At 39.3% G+C, this 19264-nt stretch overlaps 1 protein-coding gene and 1 long non-coding RNA gene across 37 annotated transcripts in view; one reads left to right on the top strand and one right to left on the bottom strand.

Annotated features, from left to right (window-relative positions):
- HIPK3 (homeodomain interacting protein kinase 3) overlaps nucleotides 1–19264 on the top strand; it is a 111085-nt gene that overhangs the window by 18092 nt on the left and 73729 nt on the right. For 4 of the 36 annotated variants that reach the window (XM_068945223.1, XM_068945220.1, XM_068945238.1 and 1 more), the window contains one exon: nucleotides 13280–13348. The exons of 9 other annotated variants lie outside the window; for them this stretch is intronic. The gene's annotated coding sequence lies outside the window, so the exon portion shown is untranslated. Of the gene's footprint in view, nucleotides 1–9064; nucleotides 9352–13279; nucleotides 13349–14660; nucleotides 14886–17723; nucleotides 17833–18734; nucleotides 18814–19264 lie in introns of those variants that run through there. 23 more of the 36 variants (XM_068945216.1, XM_068945211.1, XM_068945232.1 and 20 more) reach the window with 14 other exon arrangements.
- On the bottom strand, nucleotides 1727–14288 carry LOC138067446 (uncharacterized). Its single transcript, XR_011141411.1, has 3 exons — nucleotides 13733–14288; nucleotides 11896–12031; nucleotides 1727–8371 (listed from the first exon to the last, which is right to left on the bottom strand). It is a non-coding gene; the product is annotated as an uncharacterized lncRNA (long non-coding RNA).

Here is a 19264-nt window from a genome sequence, read left to right as displayed (position 1 = left end):
TTTGTGACTTCAGTGTTAAGTTACGGGATAAGTAGGCATATGTATCTGCCAGCAAGTATATGTAAATGCTTATTCACAGAAATAAGTTCCTATAGCATACTCTTCAGACAGAGCATATGTCATTGATGTTTCTAGTCAGGCTTTAATTTTCCTCATTTTCCATTACATTGAGAAACTGTGATTATTATTAGTGATGTGTTTTGTAGTACAATCACTGCAAAATAATTTAGACAGCCTACTCCAGATTTTGTTTGGATAGTGCATAGCATAAACTTGAAAAATTTAAAGTATGTATCTTGAAGTCATTTGATTGATGTCCCTTATCTCAAACTATCGCAGACTCTCTTCTTCCTAGAGAATATGACGTTCTCTTCAGCAATAAGAAAGGAAAAAAAAACAGAAGAGAAGAGAAATAAGTTAATAAAAATTCTTACTAGCAAAAAAAAAACCACCCAAGAAGCACAGAAACTAACAAATGGACACTTTAGGACTATAGCTAAATGGCTGAGTGAAACAGAGAAAAAAGATGCAAAAAGGCATAGGAGTAATTGGGCACTTCAGTGGGTGGCAATCAGTTTCATCAGCTCTGGGATTTCATACTATTATACAAGGCTTTTTACAGTTCAGTGCAGGGCTTCACATTTTATATGATGCATATAGCACAAAACCTTGAAGAACAGTATCTTATAGTTAATTCTCAGTATTCCTTGTGCAATGCAATTTATGAGTTATAATTTATTGCCAATAATTTGTTTAATAGTCATTTAAGTATTATTTCTTCTATAAGAAGGCATTAAATCTGAAGTTTTGTTTCACCTTGAATGACCTATGAAATTTATCATCTTCATCTATGATTCATCTAATATGATCTTTAAGAACAAATTGGGCTAGCCACGGCTATGTCCCCAGACCAAACCAAACCAAAACTGTATTATAATGCAAAGTTAACTCAGAATGCAATGCCCTTTAATAGAAAATTTATTGAATACCTATGTATATATATATATATTTTTTTCCTCTAAAACCTGCAGGAAAAGGCAAAACAGAACACTAGATGTAAGAGAAGAGTGGGAAATTAAGATGATTAAATATTACCTTTACAGCCTTCATATTCCTAAAGCTAAAGCTGGAGCCAAACTGGTTTCTGTGAAAGATGAGAACTATTCCAGTTTGCTTCTGTCTGACAACCCCCTCAGTGACCATTGCAGCAGTGACATAGCCTGCTGGAGTACAGTGTGTGCCCTGGCATACCTCTGTACCGGAGGCACCAAACTGCACTGTAGAAACCTCAGTTCCCAGAGTAAATGTGAATGTGAATTGTGGCACAATAAGAGAAAGAATAGGATCTTCACCTTTCAGTGTTTAGAAGGGAGTGTTCTGAAAATTGAAAGAACGATTGAAATGTTTTTTCACACAGCCCAGGAGAGGTATCTTTTTAATATAATATAGACAATTATTGCATGTAATTAATTTTAACAATGTTAAATCTCTACAGTGTTGGCTAAGCCAAAGGGCTGTAAAATTTGATATTATGTATTTTTATTTGAAGAAAATCAGAACTCTGCTGATAATACATCTGATTTTGTACTTACTGACAGATTAAACACTATGGAGCACTATAACTTCCCATAATTAGGAAGTGAATTCTCTATAAAGCTTACTGATGATAAAAGATTGCATGATTTTCCATTATTTCTCTTTAATTCCATGGCTGTTTTTCAGTCCTGCCGCCTTCTTGTTGGACTGTCAACAACACAGCTGCTGTCAATGCGTGGAGGTGGTTTAGCTTTACATTGAGACTGCGTCATAAGAGGAAGTTCTGGAGCTGATTGAAAAATCTGCCACCATATGCCCTCTCTTATTCCAGTATTAGGGAGGGCAAATTGAAAAACATTCAAAAAAGTGTATGTATACCACTGTCTTTGACAAAATGATTACTACCCACTGGCCTGCTGGTAGGAGGAGAAAGATGATGGTGGGCTCCTGGACGCAAACAATTTCCTTGTATCTCTTTCTGGTAGATGACAGTTGGGTGCAGCTCCCCAAGCCCACTATCTTCAGTGGGAGTCATTCCCATCCTGATAAGAAGCAATTCATATATTTGAGCAATATGATGAACATGTGATTAGTAACAACCACTATTTTCCTGAGCTACTGTTTGGTCAGAAACTAGTATAGAGGTATTTTCAGTTGGTTAGCATTCCCTACTGTGGCATGAGAGGTCTATATACCAGTTGGTCCAGTGAGACAAATTCATTTTGAGAGCTTTAATAATAGAGTAGCGACAATCAATGGAAAGGGAAAATGTTTTTTAAATCTCACCACTGGCAATTTGCAGTGCCTGCCCATTGCACGTTCCTGATGCTGGGGACGGGATTCTGTTTGAAAGATTTTCTTGTACAGTCAAATATTAGTTGAGTTTTTCTTTTGATGAAAGCCTCGATTAGATTCAACAAAGGTTGGAACATTTACCTTTCTTTTGTGGGAAATAATGATTAAACATATATTTTTCATCAGGAAAGACTGATTGAACTTTAAATTGGAAGGATTCCTGGAAGGCATAGTGATTTTTATCAATACTTGTGTGTGTAATCAAAATGTTGCATTTAAATCCTCCCTCTTTTCTTTAATGCACTTTAGCTTAGTCACTTATGTGGGCTATCTTGATGTGTCTTGGGCAGAAATTTTCTCAGGTATTTAAAGCAAACCTTTCAGAGGATCTGGCTTATGTCTAGGTAGCAGTTAGCACCAATTAAACAAGACCAGTGTGTGGACAAGGACTGTAGAGAGTGACTAAATTATTTCAAGGTGTCTGAAAAGATTAAGAAATGTGGACTTTTTGTTGTGATTTGGGGAAATACAATGTGAATTTGGTGGACTGTTTTCAAGCAGCATTAGTTACATTCCCTGCCACAGTTTACCTTTAATGATCAAAATACATGCTGTCTAGCTTTGATAAAATCGTCCTGCATGCCAATATTCACTTAGGATTAGAGTGAAAAATAGATTTCACTTTCTCATGTGAATCAAATCATGTGATTCAAAGCAAGATTTGAATTAAAAGGTTAGAAAGATGTTTCAAAAATAAATCACTTTTGAAGCTTCACAACTTCATTATTGTTTGTCTAATTAGGTTCAAGCTTTAAAATTTGTACCCTGAAAAGAAAGAACTATTCCATAAAAGGGAGCTTTGTCAAAGATATTTTAATGAGCAAGTTTGATTCCATAGTTGTTTAGTGATGGTGATAATAAGGTACAAAAGACAATGGAAAATCACTGTAAATAATATAAACCAAACTGATGCCAGAACAACAGAATTGAGCCCGCTAGTCTAGAAAGCACTCTTAAGACCAGTCAGAAATACAGCTGGGAGCAGATTTTTTTTTTTTCCTCCAGTGTATAAGGGAAATCAGTTAACCAGCTCATTTTTAAGTACCACTTAGTGCAGAAAGAGACTACAGAGAGTGATTAAATTGGTTTTAATGACCTTATATTAAGTAGTACACTGTTAAAGAACCAGATAACTAGGCACTTTCCTATTGTATTTTTAATTAAAGATAGTATTTTGACCTTACAAATGAAACATGAAAATGCTAAAGTAGTAATTATTGAATTCAACTAATGCTTTTGCTATTTGCTGACTGGAATGCTATTCTGGTTTAAAAGGCTTGTGTAAGCAGCTAAAGCAGTCTTTCACACATGTAATAGATACAACCATTTAATAAAAAATGAATGAAGAGCTACTCACACCTGCTGTGAAATAGTTATTAGTTTCTAGAAGAATAGATGAATTTGCCTCTGTTAAGGAAATGCAATTAAATATTAAGAATGTTTGATAAGCTCGTTGATAGTTAACATTTATATGTTAAAATAAAAATATGTATACTGCTTTTAAATTGCAAAGTCAATAGCTGTTATCATGTCATACTATAGAAAGCTTATTTCCATGTTTTTGTGGCGTGTGATGGTGAGCGGAAACACGCTAAATATCCAATTCCTTCCCCCCGCCCCCCACTTTCACCAGTAAATTTTGATCTTGGAGTTTGGAGGTATGTTTCTTGAAACACTTGATTGTAATAAGTGCTTAAGCAAGCACAGGAAGATCTGAGTAAAATCTTGATCCCATCAGTATCAGTGATGCACTTTTTTTGTAGACTGCAGTGAGATTGGTATTGTATGTCCTGTGTTTTACACAGTAGACACATTCTTAGGTCTTTCAGGAGAGAGAACGTGTTGGCAGTTCTCCAATAACGAATAACATTTGAACTGGCAAACTTTCTTCCTTCAGGAAATAAGGACTCCTGAGGCGGGTGGGCAGCTGGTGCGCTGATATGACTCTGCCTATTGTACTGGCCAACTTTGTCTCCTTTCTGCTTGTATACCCCTCTCTTTTTGTCTGAATCCATCTGTTGTCTTGTGTCAGATGCTTAGATTGTAAGCACTGTAAGCTTTAGTTCAGGCACCATCATTTTGTTTTGTATCTTAGGTGATTCCTGACTATGAAAGTCTGGTCTATAATTTGAGGTACTTTACTAATATCACTGCTGCTATGTTTATTAAAATTAATGCTAATATTCTGTACATTTCTACTAACTCAGTGTTAATTTAGTAATTTAATTTATGCATTGTGTGATTTTTTTTTTTTTTTTAATCAAGTTTTCTATATTGGCTATAATACACGAAACACCTTGAGCTATTTGAATGAAAATGGAACTTTTAATTATTCCAGCATTGATCTTAACAGGAAAGTGGATGAATAAAATATTTGGTGTGCAGCTTTTCCTTCAGTAATCAATAAGCACCCAGAGCCACATTCATCCTAGAAATAATTTCACTGACCATAATGGATTTGCACCAGGAATTCATTTAACTAGCATTGTTTATGTTGTGCAGAACCATCCATTAGCTTCCTTTTTTGTTGTCAGATGTTAGAAAGTTTGTGCCCAAACCTTGACCCAGCACTGGAAGCTGCTTTTCTCCTAATTTATTCCTGAATATATTGTAATTAATGGCTAGTAATGCTGTTGATGATAATGCTTATTCAAGTTGTGTAATTTAACAACTATCAAGAAGCAGGAAAAACAGCTATAAAAGGAGCTATAAGGAGGGGGGAGGGGAAGCAAAACCAATAACAGGACTGCTGCTTTGCATACTGACTCTAGGTAGGATTTGGTATTCTGTGTAGAAATGTGTGTGTGATGCCCAGGTTGTTGCCTTGGTGACTGTGCTGCAAACAGGAAGGGGAAACCCCCAGTGTTCCTCTCCTGAGGCCTTTATCCAAGTACTGACTCTGCCTATTGAAGCCTGTGACACCACAGCCTAGCACCTAGGCATCCTTATCCAGCTTTGTGATCTGTACTTTCTTCACACTTTAGATGTAAATTAAGCATATGCAAACAACTGAATAAAAACTGATCTAAAATCTGCTGTCCCCATGTACACTAAGTACATAGGAATTCCAGAATTCCAGAATAAATATCTTAAAACACATTCAACAGATTAAACAGTACTACTTTTATATAGAAAGATAGGTGGAAAGGTCCAAATCTGTTGGGTAAGTAGTCCTTTTTCTGCTCTTTTTCATGCCTTCATATTTGGATATTTCAATCTGTGCCCTAGCACTTGCCTTTTTAAGTATCAGCTTGAGCTGCTCTTACGTATTTTGTGAAACATGAGTGATGTTGACACATACGTTGTCACAATATGTCCTTTAATACTATTTGAATGTAGGGACATTTTTCAGTATTCTCCAGAATAAAAAATGATTTTTATTAGATGTATTGCATGTGCTATAAAGCATCTATAACAATACATATAGTGTTTAAAATGTATGAAATTGCATTGAATTACAGTGCCATTTTTGTAATTAAAAATTTTGGCTCAAGTTTGTGTTTATTATTACTTTATTATCTGCTTATAGAAAATAAGTCTATAAAAGCTTAAGGCTTTTGTCATTAAAATAGGAAAAGGCTCTTAATTTACACTTACTGAGTCTAGACTAGCTGTACATGTCTTCCTTTTTAAAATACAGCAGGAGTTATATGGATGAAAGTATATTAATCCCTGATGGATGTATTACTTATGTAACATATACCATGTTATTCTGGAGAGATGCAATCTTCATGGAAAAAAAAATCTGGAAATGGTCTAAAGTGCATCGCAAAATTATGAAAAATGGTTGAATAATACTGTTCTAAGTCACAAATACAGTATTGAAAAATTACAATATTTTTAGAAGGATCCCCAGTTTTCTCTTTCTCTCAACACTGACAGTCTGTATTAAGTAGCATCTGAAATCAATGTTGTGGGACTTTTCTTGTGCCCCTGTGTCCTGATGATAATTCCTCCCTTATTTGTGATCCCCTTAAAAAGAAGCTATATCAAGACCATTTGATTGTTGTTGTGAAACTGAGGACAATGTAAGCATTTTGGCACGTGCATATTCAGTAAAATCTCATCATGAGAAAGACTCAGCCTTTCTAGTGTAGCAACGGTATCTGAGGCTTTGCAGTCCCTGTTTCTTCAGTTTCTCACCTGTTGTATCTCATCGCCATTCATTTTAGTGTTGAACATATGTTGTCTATGAGCGTGTTCTATTTATAGATACAGGCTTGCCATTTTCCTTTCCGCTTCTGTTTTGTCATCTTCCTTTAAACATCAAAGCATGTGTGTGTAAGGTTGTACTCTCTGTTCCAATAACAGAGAGCACTAATTATATCAAAAGATGATAAAAACAGAAAAGCAAACCGAATTCCTGACTGACCTCCACCCCAAGTGTAATTATAATGTTACGTGAGTAGACATGGCTTTTTCAAAAACAGATGTTGTGATGATAGCTTGTTATATTTTACACATTTTCTTTTTAATTGAAAGTTTCTGTAATCTAAGTCAGAAAACAAAATGAGCTAATTCTTATTAACATGTTAAAAATGTTATGTTAAAAAAATCCTCAGACAAAAAATATTTGTAAGTCTTCCTTGTCCTATGATTAAAGTAAGTTAATGTTTTCAGTCTATTTTTTATTATAGACCAAAATAACCTCTACCAACAACTGCACCTTCAGTTAGCTGAGCAGAAACGTTACCTTAGCTTCCCCTCCATTGTTTAAAGAGATAGTGCATAGAGGTTAAAGTATTTTGTGGACTGTAATGACAGCCTGCTGTTATTGTTCTTGTGATGTGATACTTTCCGCCAAGTGTCTCATTACTAAGAGTGGACATGGTGTATTTCACTTGGTCAAAACAATTCATTAAACTGCTGCTGAAAATCACGTTTTTTTCTTGGAACGGGTTTGGACTGTTACTGGTTTGGAACAAAAAATAACTAATAAAAATAAATGCAAGTTAATTATGTAACATGCTTGAAAAATTTGATTAGAATACTTGTATCTCAGAAGAAACGTTTAGAGAAAAATGTTTTTGCTAAACAAGGAAATATATTTTTCCTTATAAGTGTTTGATCTGCTTTCATAGCTTGTGTAATTAAAATGTGCCTTTTCTATTGCTCATTCTGGGGGGAGAGTCTCTACTGTTGGAATTTAAATCTTTAGAAGATTCTTTTTAAACTGGTATTTCATTAACTGGGGGGAAGGAAGGAATACTTAAAGATGACTGCTTTAGAAAAGCAGAAAAACATATCAATATGTTCTTAATGCCTTAAACTGTTAAGGGAGGCTATGGGCAAAAGCCGTGTGTAAGTTGACTCAGATAAGACTGCTTCTTAGGAAAGATTTGTGCCGCAGAAAGAGATTAGTAACAGGAGCTGACACCAGTGCAACAGTAGTGGTGTGCGTGCGTGCGGGGGGGTGGGGGGGAGGAGGGGAGCGCACTCCCAACTGCCACAGAGCAGAGCTCTGGCTCAGTCCTCACTGCTTTCGCTGCCAGGCAGGAGGTGCCGAGGTAACGGCGTCTTGTCCTTCCATTCAGTCCTGAAGCAGACTGGGACACGGTTCAGTGCCTGGCAGCGGCAAACTGGACTTCAGCCCTGTCTGCTGCTGTCTGTGGGGGGAAGTGATATATTCCCAATTAAAATAAAATTTCCACAGTAAAAGATCAGCCTTAACCAGGATTCAGTCAATCGGAGTATTTACTTTAAAAGACTTTGGAATATATCCTAAAAGCACAACCTGACAAATCTATTCAAGTGAATAGTTTTACTGCTGTCAGACCTACTAATATGCAACTACTCAATTGGGTAAGACTGGTTATGTTTTGATTCCATAATTTGACTGTCCAGTTACGTTTAATATGTTTGGTTGTAGGAAGGATACATTTTGGAAAGTGAGGTCAGCTGGAACATTTGTGGTGTTCATCTGTCTGCAACTCTTGATCTTGCAACGTATCAGTCACTAAAAAAAGAAGTGACAGCTCAACTGTAAAAACAAAATGGTTGATAACATTAATGGATAGCACCCTATGAATATTTGCAAGTATGGCGTGCACAGATAATGGCTCATTTCAAAACATTAAAAAGTACAATATTTTTATAGAAGATTTTACAAATTAGCACTATATTATATATGTATTTTAGTTTGAAAACTATCATATGTATTTTAGTTCTTTTTCCTTCCAGAGACGAGAGAAATGTATATATGGCATATATTTATGTTAAAGACACTCAGACACCACTGTTGTAAATAACTACATGAAAATCTAACTAGTTAGATACTTGGAGACTTTTAAGAAAATGTAGTGTCAAACTACAAAATTAAATGATGAGTTTATACATGCTCCAGTAAGACAAGCACAAGATAAAGATGCAGAGAAATAAGCATTTCGCAGAATCCCAGAACAAAACCATCAGTGACAATGGGCAAAGTGCTAAGTATTAAAAAATATATAAATATAGTTGTCCCAGTTAGCTGTTTCAGTAACTGTGACACTTAAAATTTAGAACGGTAATGTTGAAAGCAAGCAAGCATCAAAACCCCCCCCTCCAAATCTTGATTAAGTTTAAGTAGTAATCATTCATGTAATTTCAAAATAAACCCTAGATATTTTTCCACTTTATTTCTGCATATTTTCTGCTGCTTGATACATAAGTGTATCATTTTTATGTTATGTAGTTATACTGCCTTTCCATGATGCTGTGAGAAATCAGTGTTTTGGTTTGGATGAGGTGTGCACTTCTGAAGAGAGCCTCTTGAGAATCCCAGTTTACCGTGCTTCAGTTGCATCACGCAGCAGCCTTGGAATGAGCAAACTTTATTCCTTTTGGCAGAAACTAAACCAGAAGATGCACTCCGACCATCAACAGGTGCTAGTATGCATTTAGTATGGATAGCAGGTCCTCAGCACTAACTGTTCCACTCTGCAAAGCCATTTCTATTGGGTTGCAGCACTTGCTAACCAGGTAAGCATCGGAGGTTTGCTGTGGCTTGTTTTAATTTTCAATGAACAGGCACTACCTTAAGAATTCTTCAAGGCTGTTTTTTTGAGGGAGCATTTACAATTTTCTTGGAAAGCTGTAAGTCCTTGCACAAAACTATTTGTTCATTGTTTTTCTTAAGGAAAGCACTCTTTACAAAGCAAGAAGAGGCAGTTGATCTCAGGTAGACTATAGCCAGCTTTTATCTAAAGGATAGCAACGAGATTTTTAAGATTTCTCCTGCATTTTGTAGGAGTTACCATTTTAGTCACCCGGTTGTTATCTTTGTGCACAAGACCAAGGGTAGGATTTAAAACAGTAACGTAGGTAGGATTTAAAACTTGGTAGGATTTAAAACAGTAACGTCAGAATGACTGTGAGTTCTTTAAAACTTGGTATTAGGGATTGAGGAAGATATAAGCAGAAAGGCATGCAAGCAGAAGAAAGTTTTCAATCAGTTTTTCTTCTTTATAAGAACTATAGATCAGTCCTCATATGTATTTTAAGAGATCTACCGGTAAAGGTGATGTCTTCATAAAACAAACATTGGCACGAGTACTCCCCATGCACAAGCCCAGAAAAGTGGTTGTCTGTTTATGCCCAGCAACTAAATGTTTGGATTTGGATGTGTCTTACCAAATCTATGGAGAGGGGAACTAGAGAGCTTTGAAGTAAGTTCATCTGAATATATCTGTAATTAATGGGAAAGGGAACTTAAAATTTTTATGCTTTAGAAAGCACTGTTTGTCTTTTAACTCTGATCCCTTTGCAGTTTCAAACAGGAATTTGAACTTTAAAAGTGCATCACACTGAATATTTGTTTCTTATAATTCAACTAATTCTTCAGTGAGTTACATGAGTTAAAGAAACAAATCCTTTAAATAAGGAATTGCCCCATTAAAAAAAAAAAAAAAGATGACTTTAGGATAACTTTAGATCATTTAGTTTTAGATAGGCTTAGTTAAAAAAAAATACTAAGGTTTATCTGTCAAGTTTTATCTCTATTTTGGGAGGTTAAATATTGCAAACACTAAATGTTTCCACTGATGTGAAGAACAATAAAGTAATAGTATAATTTGAAATCCTTCATGAATTAATTCCCCAAAGCAACCCAGAAACATTTAATTCCTATGAGAAACAAAGATAGCTAAAAGATAGACTACGGTCTGAAAGTTTAAAAAAAAAAAGAAAAAAAAAAAGTAGAATCTCCCTGTGCTCCATGCTGCTTTTAATGCTCAGTACTTGCTGTCCCATTCCCTTCAGGTAAGGTGAATATAGCCTGAATACCTTCAGTGGTCATAACAACGCATTACCAACCAGCACACTTCTAGGTTGCCTGGTTTTCAAAATTCCAACTCAGAAACTAAACTGAAGTCTATCAGATCTAACTATTATCAGTGAAAACTTCTGCCTTCCTCTTTACATTAGCTCTGACATTCACTGAATCTTTTCTTGAGCTGATTCAACTCACCAGAGAAAACCATATACTTTTTTGCCAAGTGAGTTGAATCCACTAAATAAGAGGTTTAACACCAGCACCAGTGGAGAGTAATTATCAGGAGAACTTAGCTGCATGTGTGGATAGGAGGTCAGGAAAAGACTGAGAGACAAGTTTTCTCCCTTTTAGCAGTGATGAACTTTTAGGGTGGCTCACTGTTTCATGCAGTATGCCCTATGCTATTATCGATTTAATAAAGAGTCTAATGGATGGATGGAATTACAGACCTAAGGCCTTGCCTTTTCCAGTCCTTTTCTTTATATGTTTGCTTCTTCAGGCAGCTCTAATAGCACAGCCTTGTTCAGGACTCTGATGTTCAAGTTCACTCAACAGTTAAGAATCTTAAGTTGATATAAACAACTCATAGTGGCAATAAGAAGTGTTTTGAATGGTATAGCTTATAGCAGTTTGAGTAAAACAAGTTGTTCTAGCCACATTACTTTTTGTCTGTGTCTAGGCTTGGGATTTTGGTAACAAAAATTGTGCACAATTTCATTGGTAGGTATGCTACCAAAAGTTTCTAGTCTAGTTTTGTCCTCAGATCTTCTTTTTGCTGCAAAATAGATTTACATCTATTAGACATATCTTCTGTAACTTTTGTTTCTTCTTTCCACTCTATGCATTGACTGCTAACTAATTCTTATCCTCTGCAGTGTTATAGGAATAGGGAAGAACAAAGAACCTACAGAGGTGTGTGTTTCAACGCTAAAATTTAAAAATGAATCTAAATGACATGGGCCTCCTTCCACTAAGTTACTTAAGGACTTTGAAACAAAACACCCTGCTCCAAATGGTATCAGTAGTCCACATTACTTACAGGTGTAACAAGAGTTTCCAGATTAACCCCTCAGTTGCCTACCAGCACAAAAAGATCTACCAGGAGAAAATTAGGACAAGCAACTATTTACTAGTTATCGGACGATAAAAAATAAAATAATGTGAGAGCATCTCAGACACAGTCATATTTAATTTCTGACATAATTGTTCATCAGAGTATTTAAAACTGGCTCATACACCTTATGTAGTCTTACCTTATGTTAGGGGTACAAAAAAATTCTTCTGTGGTCATAGAAAGCCTCAGGATTAGTTGACTGAAGAAGGACATTCAGTGCTTCAGTTTTGCAGTGACCCTAGCTGGAACTCTCATGCAGTTTAGGCTCTTTAGTCCTAAATATGATGAAATTTGCACAGAATACAAGGATGCCTTTAATCAAAACAGCTCCCAGATAAAGGACAAATAACGAACTCTTCAGAGAGATGCTAAATTTCACAAAAGCAATGAAGGAGATTCAAAGAGATTTGACAGGTTGATTATATGCTGAGGATACTCCTGCTGCAGATTGAGTGGAAATCTAGGTTGATACAGTTAACAAAAACTGGAACTTAAAGGGGACAGTGGAAAACAATGACAAAATGTTTTGGGAAGCTATTAGCTATTTAGCAAGCATGACCAAATCGAAACTTCAGAGAGACACCAGTATAACAGAAGAGGTTTTTTAACCCCAAAAATCTGTACTACTTTTCTAATCCTGAATCTGAATTTTTAAAGTTGTTGGTCAAAATTGTGCAAATAGCTCAGCTGAGTGTTGGATTCATAATTTTGTCTAAAGGATCAATATCATTCAAGTTTACAAACATATTCAGATTGTTTTGGCTATAAAATTATATGAAGTTACCTGGTGAAAAACAAGTAAATTGCTCAAAGTAGTATCTAAAACAACAGCTATGAATATATGTCAAGACCAGTTAGTAGTTGAGTAGGAGGAGTTCTAACAGATCACAAGCTGGTAATTTGGGATAACATGTATACCGATTCATGCTTGAGGATGAAATATACCTACAAAGTAAATTACTTAGTATATAATTAGTGTTTTATTTCATTAAGCCTTTTTTAGAGTTTGTATGCTTAAAGAAATTGACAAGAATTTTTATCAACATTTAGATAGCCTTTTAAAATATATATTAATAAAATGTGTATCTATGATTTTGTAGGAAGTTGAATTTTTTAGGAGAGGTGTGAAGAGGAGCTTGTATAAAATGCATAAAATTAGTTGATGAAAGATGTGATCAGCAGCTCTTAAGAGCTATTAATTACTAACACTGACTCCCACCTATTTTTTCCCCAGCCATAAATTACATGTTTTTGACTTACAAGATTGAGTATTGGTGTTAAGTTGTTATAGTAGCACTCCAATTTTAGAACTTCCATACAAAAACAGTCTCTTCCAATTAATTAATTAAAATCCTGACTTTGCTTCCTACTGATCTTTACTACAAAGATAGGGCCTAAATAAAGATAAAACAAAGCAGACAGCTGTTGAAAATAATGGAGCAAGTAGCGAGAGCAAAAAAGAAAAAAAGAGTACATGCAGTTGTGTAATTGAATAAATAAATTGTTGTTATTTTTGGGAACAGGTGGAGAAACATGTGACATCCAGTTGCAGCTGTAGCCAAGGATTTATCTTGGGGCTAGCTACTTTACAGGTAAACAATAATTCCTCAGTCCTGTCTTCATCCCCCATCAGCTGAATACTATTTAGGGTCAAGAATGCAGTTCACAGAAGTTGACTGGTCATGCAACTAACCACTAATACTTAAGTGATGTATAATATTAGGGGCACATTGTTACTGGGACGTAGCCTGTGGTTTTGTCAAGCGTTGAGCAAGGCAAAATGCTGAACTTGTAATGTGGGTTGCAAAATGGTTATTACATTTGCTCTGTCCTGCTACTTGTATAGCAAGTGGTATGTCTGATGACACCTTGCTAATGAGACAGGGACTCCTCCTCAGGGAAGAGGTAGTGTAGTGGATCTAGAAGGTTGGTGCTTCGCAGTTATTTTTCAGGGCTGCATAGGGGAGTCTTCTCACCTTACAAAATAGCAGCACTCATTTAAACAAATTTGGAGTTGATGTATTCATTCTTGTGTTGTCACCTTCTACCCTGCGGGTCTTAAGAATCAGGTCTTTTCCCTGACAGCACTTTCTTATCATGCACGTTATGTACCCATGAGCGCGCTATGGGTGCTGGCAGCTAACGAAATGGGGCAGAGCACGCTGTTTCCTGTTAGGCGATCAGGGCTGCCCGAGCCGGTGGCAAACTAGTACAGATTTTGCAGGTGCTCCTCAAGGAGGTCTCACAAGCCTGCGGTTGCCTTCCTCCAGGCAGCAACAGAGCAGGGAAGGTTTGTGCGGAGATACTTATGGGAGCGCTGCGAGTTGTCCGTATACGGCTTCACGAGCAGGGCCCGCAGCAGGCTGCGAGGAGCCGCCGGATCGCACCCTGACCTGCTGATCGGGGAAATCGTGGCCTCATGCGTGCAGTAGCGCTGTAGCGAGTCTCTCTGCAACCGATTTTGCAATCCACAGGCCGAAAGCAGGAAAGGAGCCAGGCACTATTTATAACGGTGACGGCACGTTTGTCTACGCCAGAGGAGGAGTTGTGTTTGTTTACGAGCCTTGGTGGTAGGAGCTGCGGGGGGGCGGGCGCGCTTCTGCGAGGGCAGGGCGCCTGGCAGAAGAGAGCCTCCGCGGGGGCGGCCGGGCGGGGGCGCTGCCGCTGCCGCCGAGGGGCGGGGCGGCGCGGCGCGGCGCGGCGAAGGGAGGGCGGCGGCTGGGCTGGGCGCGGGCCGAGGCGCGCCGGAGCGGGGCCCCGCGGCCCCCCCCCCCCCCCTCCCGCCGCGCTGAGCGCAGCCGCGTCCCACCGCTGCCAGGGCGATGGGTCGCGGCAGGCGCCGCTAGGCCGCCGCGGGCGGGCAGAGCGGAGGCGGGCGGAGGCGGAGGCGGCGGCCGGGGGCGGGCTGGGTCCCTCCCCGGGAAGATGAGGCGGAGGCCCGGGCTGCCGAGCGGGCTGAGCCGGGGCTCGTTCCTCCCAGCCGCCAGGACAAGATGGCAGCGGCCGGGGCGGCGGCAGGGCTGAGGGGCTGAGCCCGGCCGCAGGGCGCGTCGCCGCAGCGCTCCCGGACATGCCCAGGGCAGCGGCCGCAGCTCCCGCCCGGACGCCAGCGCGGCCCCGTCTGTGAAGGTGAGAGGGGCGGCGGGCGGCGCTGCCTCCGCCGCGGGGCTTTCGCCTCTTCCCTGAGGGGGGCTCGGGACGGGGCGCGCCCCGCACCCCCGCGCCCAGGAAGGCCCGCCGGGGCGGGGCCGGGACTGCCGCTCCGCTGCCCGGCCGCGCCGCGCCGAGCCCGCGCCCCGAGCGGCCGTTGGAGCTCGGCGGCCCGGCCCGGCCCCGGGCGCCCTGCGCGGACGGACGCGCGCCGCACGGCGGCTCCGGCCGCTGGGAGCTCGCTCCCCCGTCTCTCGCGGGAGCGGCCTCCCCGCTCCCCCTGCGGTCCCCGCACCCGGACGCCGGAGCCGCCTGCGGCGGGCGTTGCCGCGGCAGGGACGCCATCGCCCGCCCGGCCCGCGGCCGCCCGGCGGCGGGAGGCGTGGCCGCCGCCGCGCCCGTTACCGGCCCGCCGCGACCGTTGGGCGGCCGCCTCCGTGCCCGGGCGCGTCGCCTTGCGGCGCCGGGGCCGGGCTCCCTGCCCGCGGCGGGTCGCGAAGGGCTCCCTCGGGCAGCGCAGCTTCCGCTACAACTTTTGCGTCGGGCTGTCCCGGCTCGGTCTGGAAATAACTGGGCGGCGGAAGCCGCGGGCAGGACGTGCCCCGGCCCGGCCCGGCCCGGCCCGGCTGCTCCCTATTGCCCCCTGCGCGGCCGCCCGCGGCAGGATGCCCCCGGGAGGCTGCGCAGGGGCAGCGCAAGTTAATATTAACTGTAAATAAAGGGAGCTGAGGCTTTAAAATCTGGTTAGCTCTCAGTTATCGAGGAGCTAGTTCTCGAGAGGATTATTGCTGATAGCTCTGGTTGCAGGAGGAACTGTGCTGGCCTTGTTCCCGCTCTTGATTTATCTTAGCAAAAATTCTAAAAGTGGCAGGTGCACTTCCATGCATTTGACTTTGTACGAAATAGTAATAGCTTTTTTTTTTTTTCCCCACGTGAAACCATCAGTCGTCAGAGCTGTGTGTTCACGTATACGTGTGTATAGTTTTTTTTTGTTTTTGAGGTTATACCTTTGTTATTAAATGTTGCGTCTGACGTCGAAAACAGTGCCAAAAACTGAGATAGCTTCCTTTTTTGCTCACTTGGTAAGTTGTTTTGAGACTCAGATTCACCTTCCCAGAGATTACACAGTTCTCTGATGTTTTCACATCTTATTTCTTGAGCTATTTCTCTGAGTTATTTCTTGCTTGTTTTAGTTTCTCTAGTATCTTTAAACTTTAGGATAGGTCAACTAAAGCTGCAGTTGTTGATAACTGCGCATGTTTTTGTGAATTTTTTGGTGTTAGTATTACCTTCCACTAAATCATTTGCAAAAACTTTATGCTCAGATGGATTGATTTCAGAACAAAGTAGAAAAGACTGGCTAGATCCTGAGTGGTTAGTTACTAATATAACAATAATACCATAACGCTAGTAATTTGCAAGAGGTTTCTGTAAGCTAAGTTCAAAATTAGCACAATAACTTAAAAACTGTCTAATAAGCATGGCAGCCAGCAGAGAGATTAATTAGGCATCTGGAAAATAGGTCAAGACTGTATTACGAAGTGGCATGGTGCGACTGCAAAGAAATAGAGCAAAGTGTTAACATGTGCTTATCTGGGAGAAGATTGATACTGATGTAATATCAGTGACTGCGTTATCTCTGCGGATGCTAACCATTTATGGAAGCATACAGTAGAAAGATGTTTATAATCATGTAGAACAGGAATTAGATATGCTTTTTATGCTTGCTACTGGAGACTTCTTTTGTAGCACTAGTTCTGCTACTTGTTCAGGGTGTGGCGTTGGTTGTGCTTGTAAGTTATTTCTTCGCAGATATATTTGGATAGATGTTGTACTTTGGATTGTTGTGGTGTTATGTGTTTCTGTGGACTTGAAGACACTTCATTATTGTAAGGTTTCTATTATCTGAAAGGTAGTTTGATTAAAAAGTTGTTCACGGAGCTGCCCCTGATCTGAGGTCCTTGCTTGTGTCTGTAATTTTGTTTGAGGGTTTGTGTTTGCATGTTTCCTCCCTCATGCGTTTCAAATAACTATTTACCAAAACGGGGAAATGAGACTGACTCCTGCATAACAAGATGCCAGAGACAAAATAAAGACAGTGTGTGGGGAGAAAGAGTTTTCAAATCGTCTTGCAGAAGCTGACATCACTGATAGAAATATTAGGATTAGTGTGCAGATCTCTTCTTATTCTGTACTTTTATTTATAGGAGTTGCTTCAAAACAAATGTGCTTTGGAGGTGATTTGCAAAAAGCGTTAGATTGACTGCATCTGTTAAAGGTAATAGGAGCCTAAACAGTCATTTCTAAGGGGCACAGTGTTAGCTTAACTAACTTCTGGGTAGAGCAGAACTGACTAAGGAATGACAATCCCAGCCTGGATGTGTAGCAACATCTGAGTCTGATTCCCTTAGTTTGCGTATTTAGGGAGATACCTGTCTGTATTATTTTAGGGGATTGTAGTCTTACTGTTTTCAGCATAGTTTTCTAACGATATATGTTCTCTTTCTCATATTTTATATTGTGCCAATATGCTGATTTTATAAACAAAGACATTTTTGACAGCACCTTGTATTTAGAATCAGAAATTCAGTAATTGGCTTTCTTATGTGTGTATGAGGAAAAAGTATTGGTAATTGACACTATGCCATCATTTGTGACTGCACATATATTTCAGACTAATGTTAAATATAGAAGAAAGACTTCTTTTAATCAAGTTAAATTTCATTATTTCAGTGTGAGGTTTGTAAGACGTTTGCATACGTTTTATATGCATGTACAAAATAGTTACTGTAGACAGTGTTACTTTTTGTAGATGACTGTGGAAAAAAGAAAAGTAGAGGACATCTTATGTTTTCCAGACAAACCATGTTTTCTCTTACTCAGTGGACAATTATGTCATGCTGTATGCTGAAGCATTACAGCTAAGGTAAATTGCTTACATTTGATTATCAGGCCTGCTTTTCCTGATTCGTACTTCTGTTAGTTAATGAAGCAATCTAGTGAACTAGAATATCCTAGTGTGACAATACCAGTGTGCCTCAGTTACGTGCTTGCTGTTGAATTTTTTGAAGTAGTATCCACCTTTCATGCCTAGAAACAGCCTGTACATTGCTGTGTTTTCCAGGTTTCTTTCACTTGCCAGTAATGTTACAATGCAGTTACAGGAGAATTTCAAAAATCTTACCGTAGGATTAATTTAGCGAAGAAAACATCCCAGTGCTTAGCACATCTTCATTGGAACTATGAAGCTCCTACAGATGGATTTTGTAAACTTGCAGCTGGTCAAACACTTATTTTCAGCTGTTCTAAATACTACATTTTCTTGCATTTTAAGAAGAGAGTTGAACTTGATTCTGGAGAATCTGTTTCTAAGTCACAGAAGTATTACTATTTTTACTTTTTCAGATCTCTAGAGAGAAAACAGGAGTTGGAGTAAAAAGTAACATATTACTCTTAGTCTAGTGCTTTTAGTCTAGCTTGGAAGAAAAGCTCATTCTTTGGGTGCAGTATGAAAGATATCTCTAGCTATCTGAAACTGTATTTCAGATTAGCTTGGGCATTAAACCAAATGTAAAGAAATTAGACAGCAAGAATGAATGTTGAATACTCTAGAGATTGATGATGAGTGTGCTGTATACCTTAAATAACTACACTAACTATATTTAAAGGAATTTTCATTAGCTAGTGCTATGAAATGGGTTAGCAATGGGTTATCTGTGACCTGAAATGACCTGCAAGGAAGCATAAAGCCTGGAAAATCCTGTTACCTGTTCTTGACTGCCCCTTCCCCCAGACCATTTTAATTTAAAACTTTTTTCTCTCTTACAGATTTCTAGAGAAAGTGAAGCTATATTTCCTTTTAGAGGCACTAACTTTTCAGTGACATGAGCAACGAGTAACTATGAAGGTGTGTTTTTTTTTTTTTAGTCTTTGACTAGTCTGCTTGCTTTCTTGGGTATAAAAATATTTTATATATATGTATTATACGTGTACACACACACACTTTTTTTTTTCTTTAACCAGGCTCTCACTTCAGTTGTTTTATTTCAACATAGTAAATGCTGGGAAAGTTGGTGAGAATTTGTATCAGTGTTGTTATTGTCAGATGCAGTTTTGTAGTATTTTTTTCACATCGTGTCACAAATTTTTTCATGTATTTTCTTAATACGCCCTTCAATTATGAGAATGGGTAAATTTCTGACAAAATGGAATTAATCTCTAGGTTAGGAATTTAGCTTAAAAAATGGGAAGAGCAGCCAAATAGCTGGAGTATTTTTAAGCAACTGAATTGAGGTACTTTAATTCTGAATTTCTCTTATTCAGTGACTTGGAATCAGTTTAAAATTTCACGATATCTT

The sequence above is a fragment of the Struthio camelus genome, chromosome 5 (assembly GCF_040807025.1).
Source record: "Struthio camelus isolate bStrCam1 chromosome 5, bStrCam1.hap1, whole genome shotgun sequence".
Taxonomy (NCBI): Eukaryota; Metazoa; Chordata; class Aves; order Struthioniformes; family Struthionidae; genus Struthio; species Struthio camelus.
This window is presented reverse-complemented; position numbering and strand designations above follow the sequence as displayed.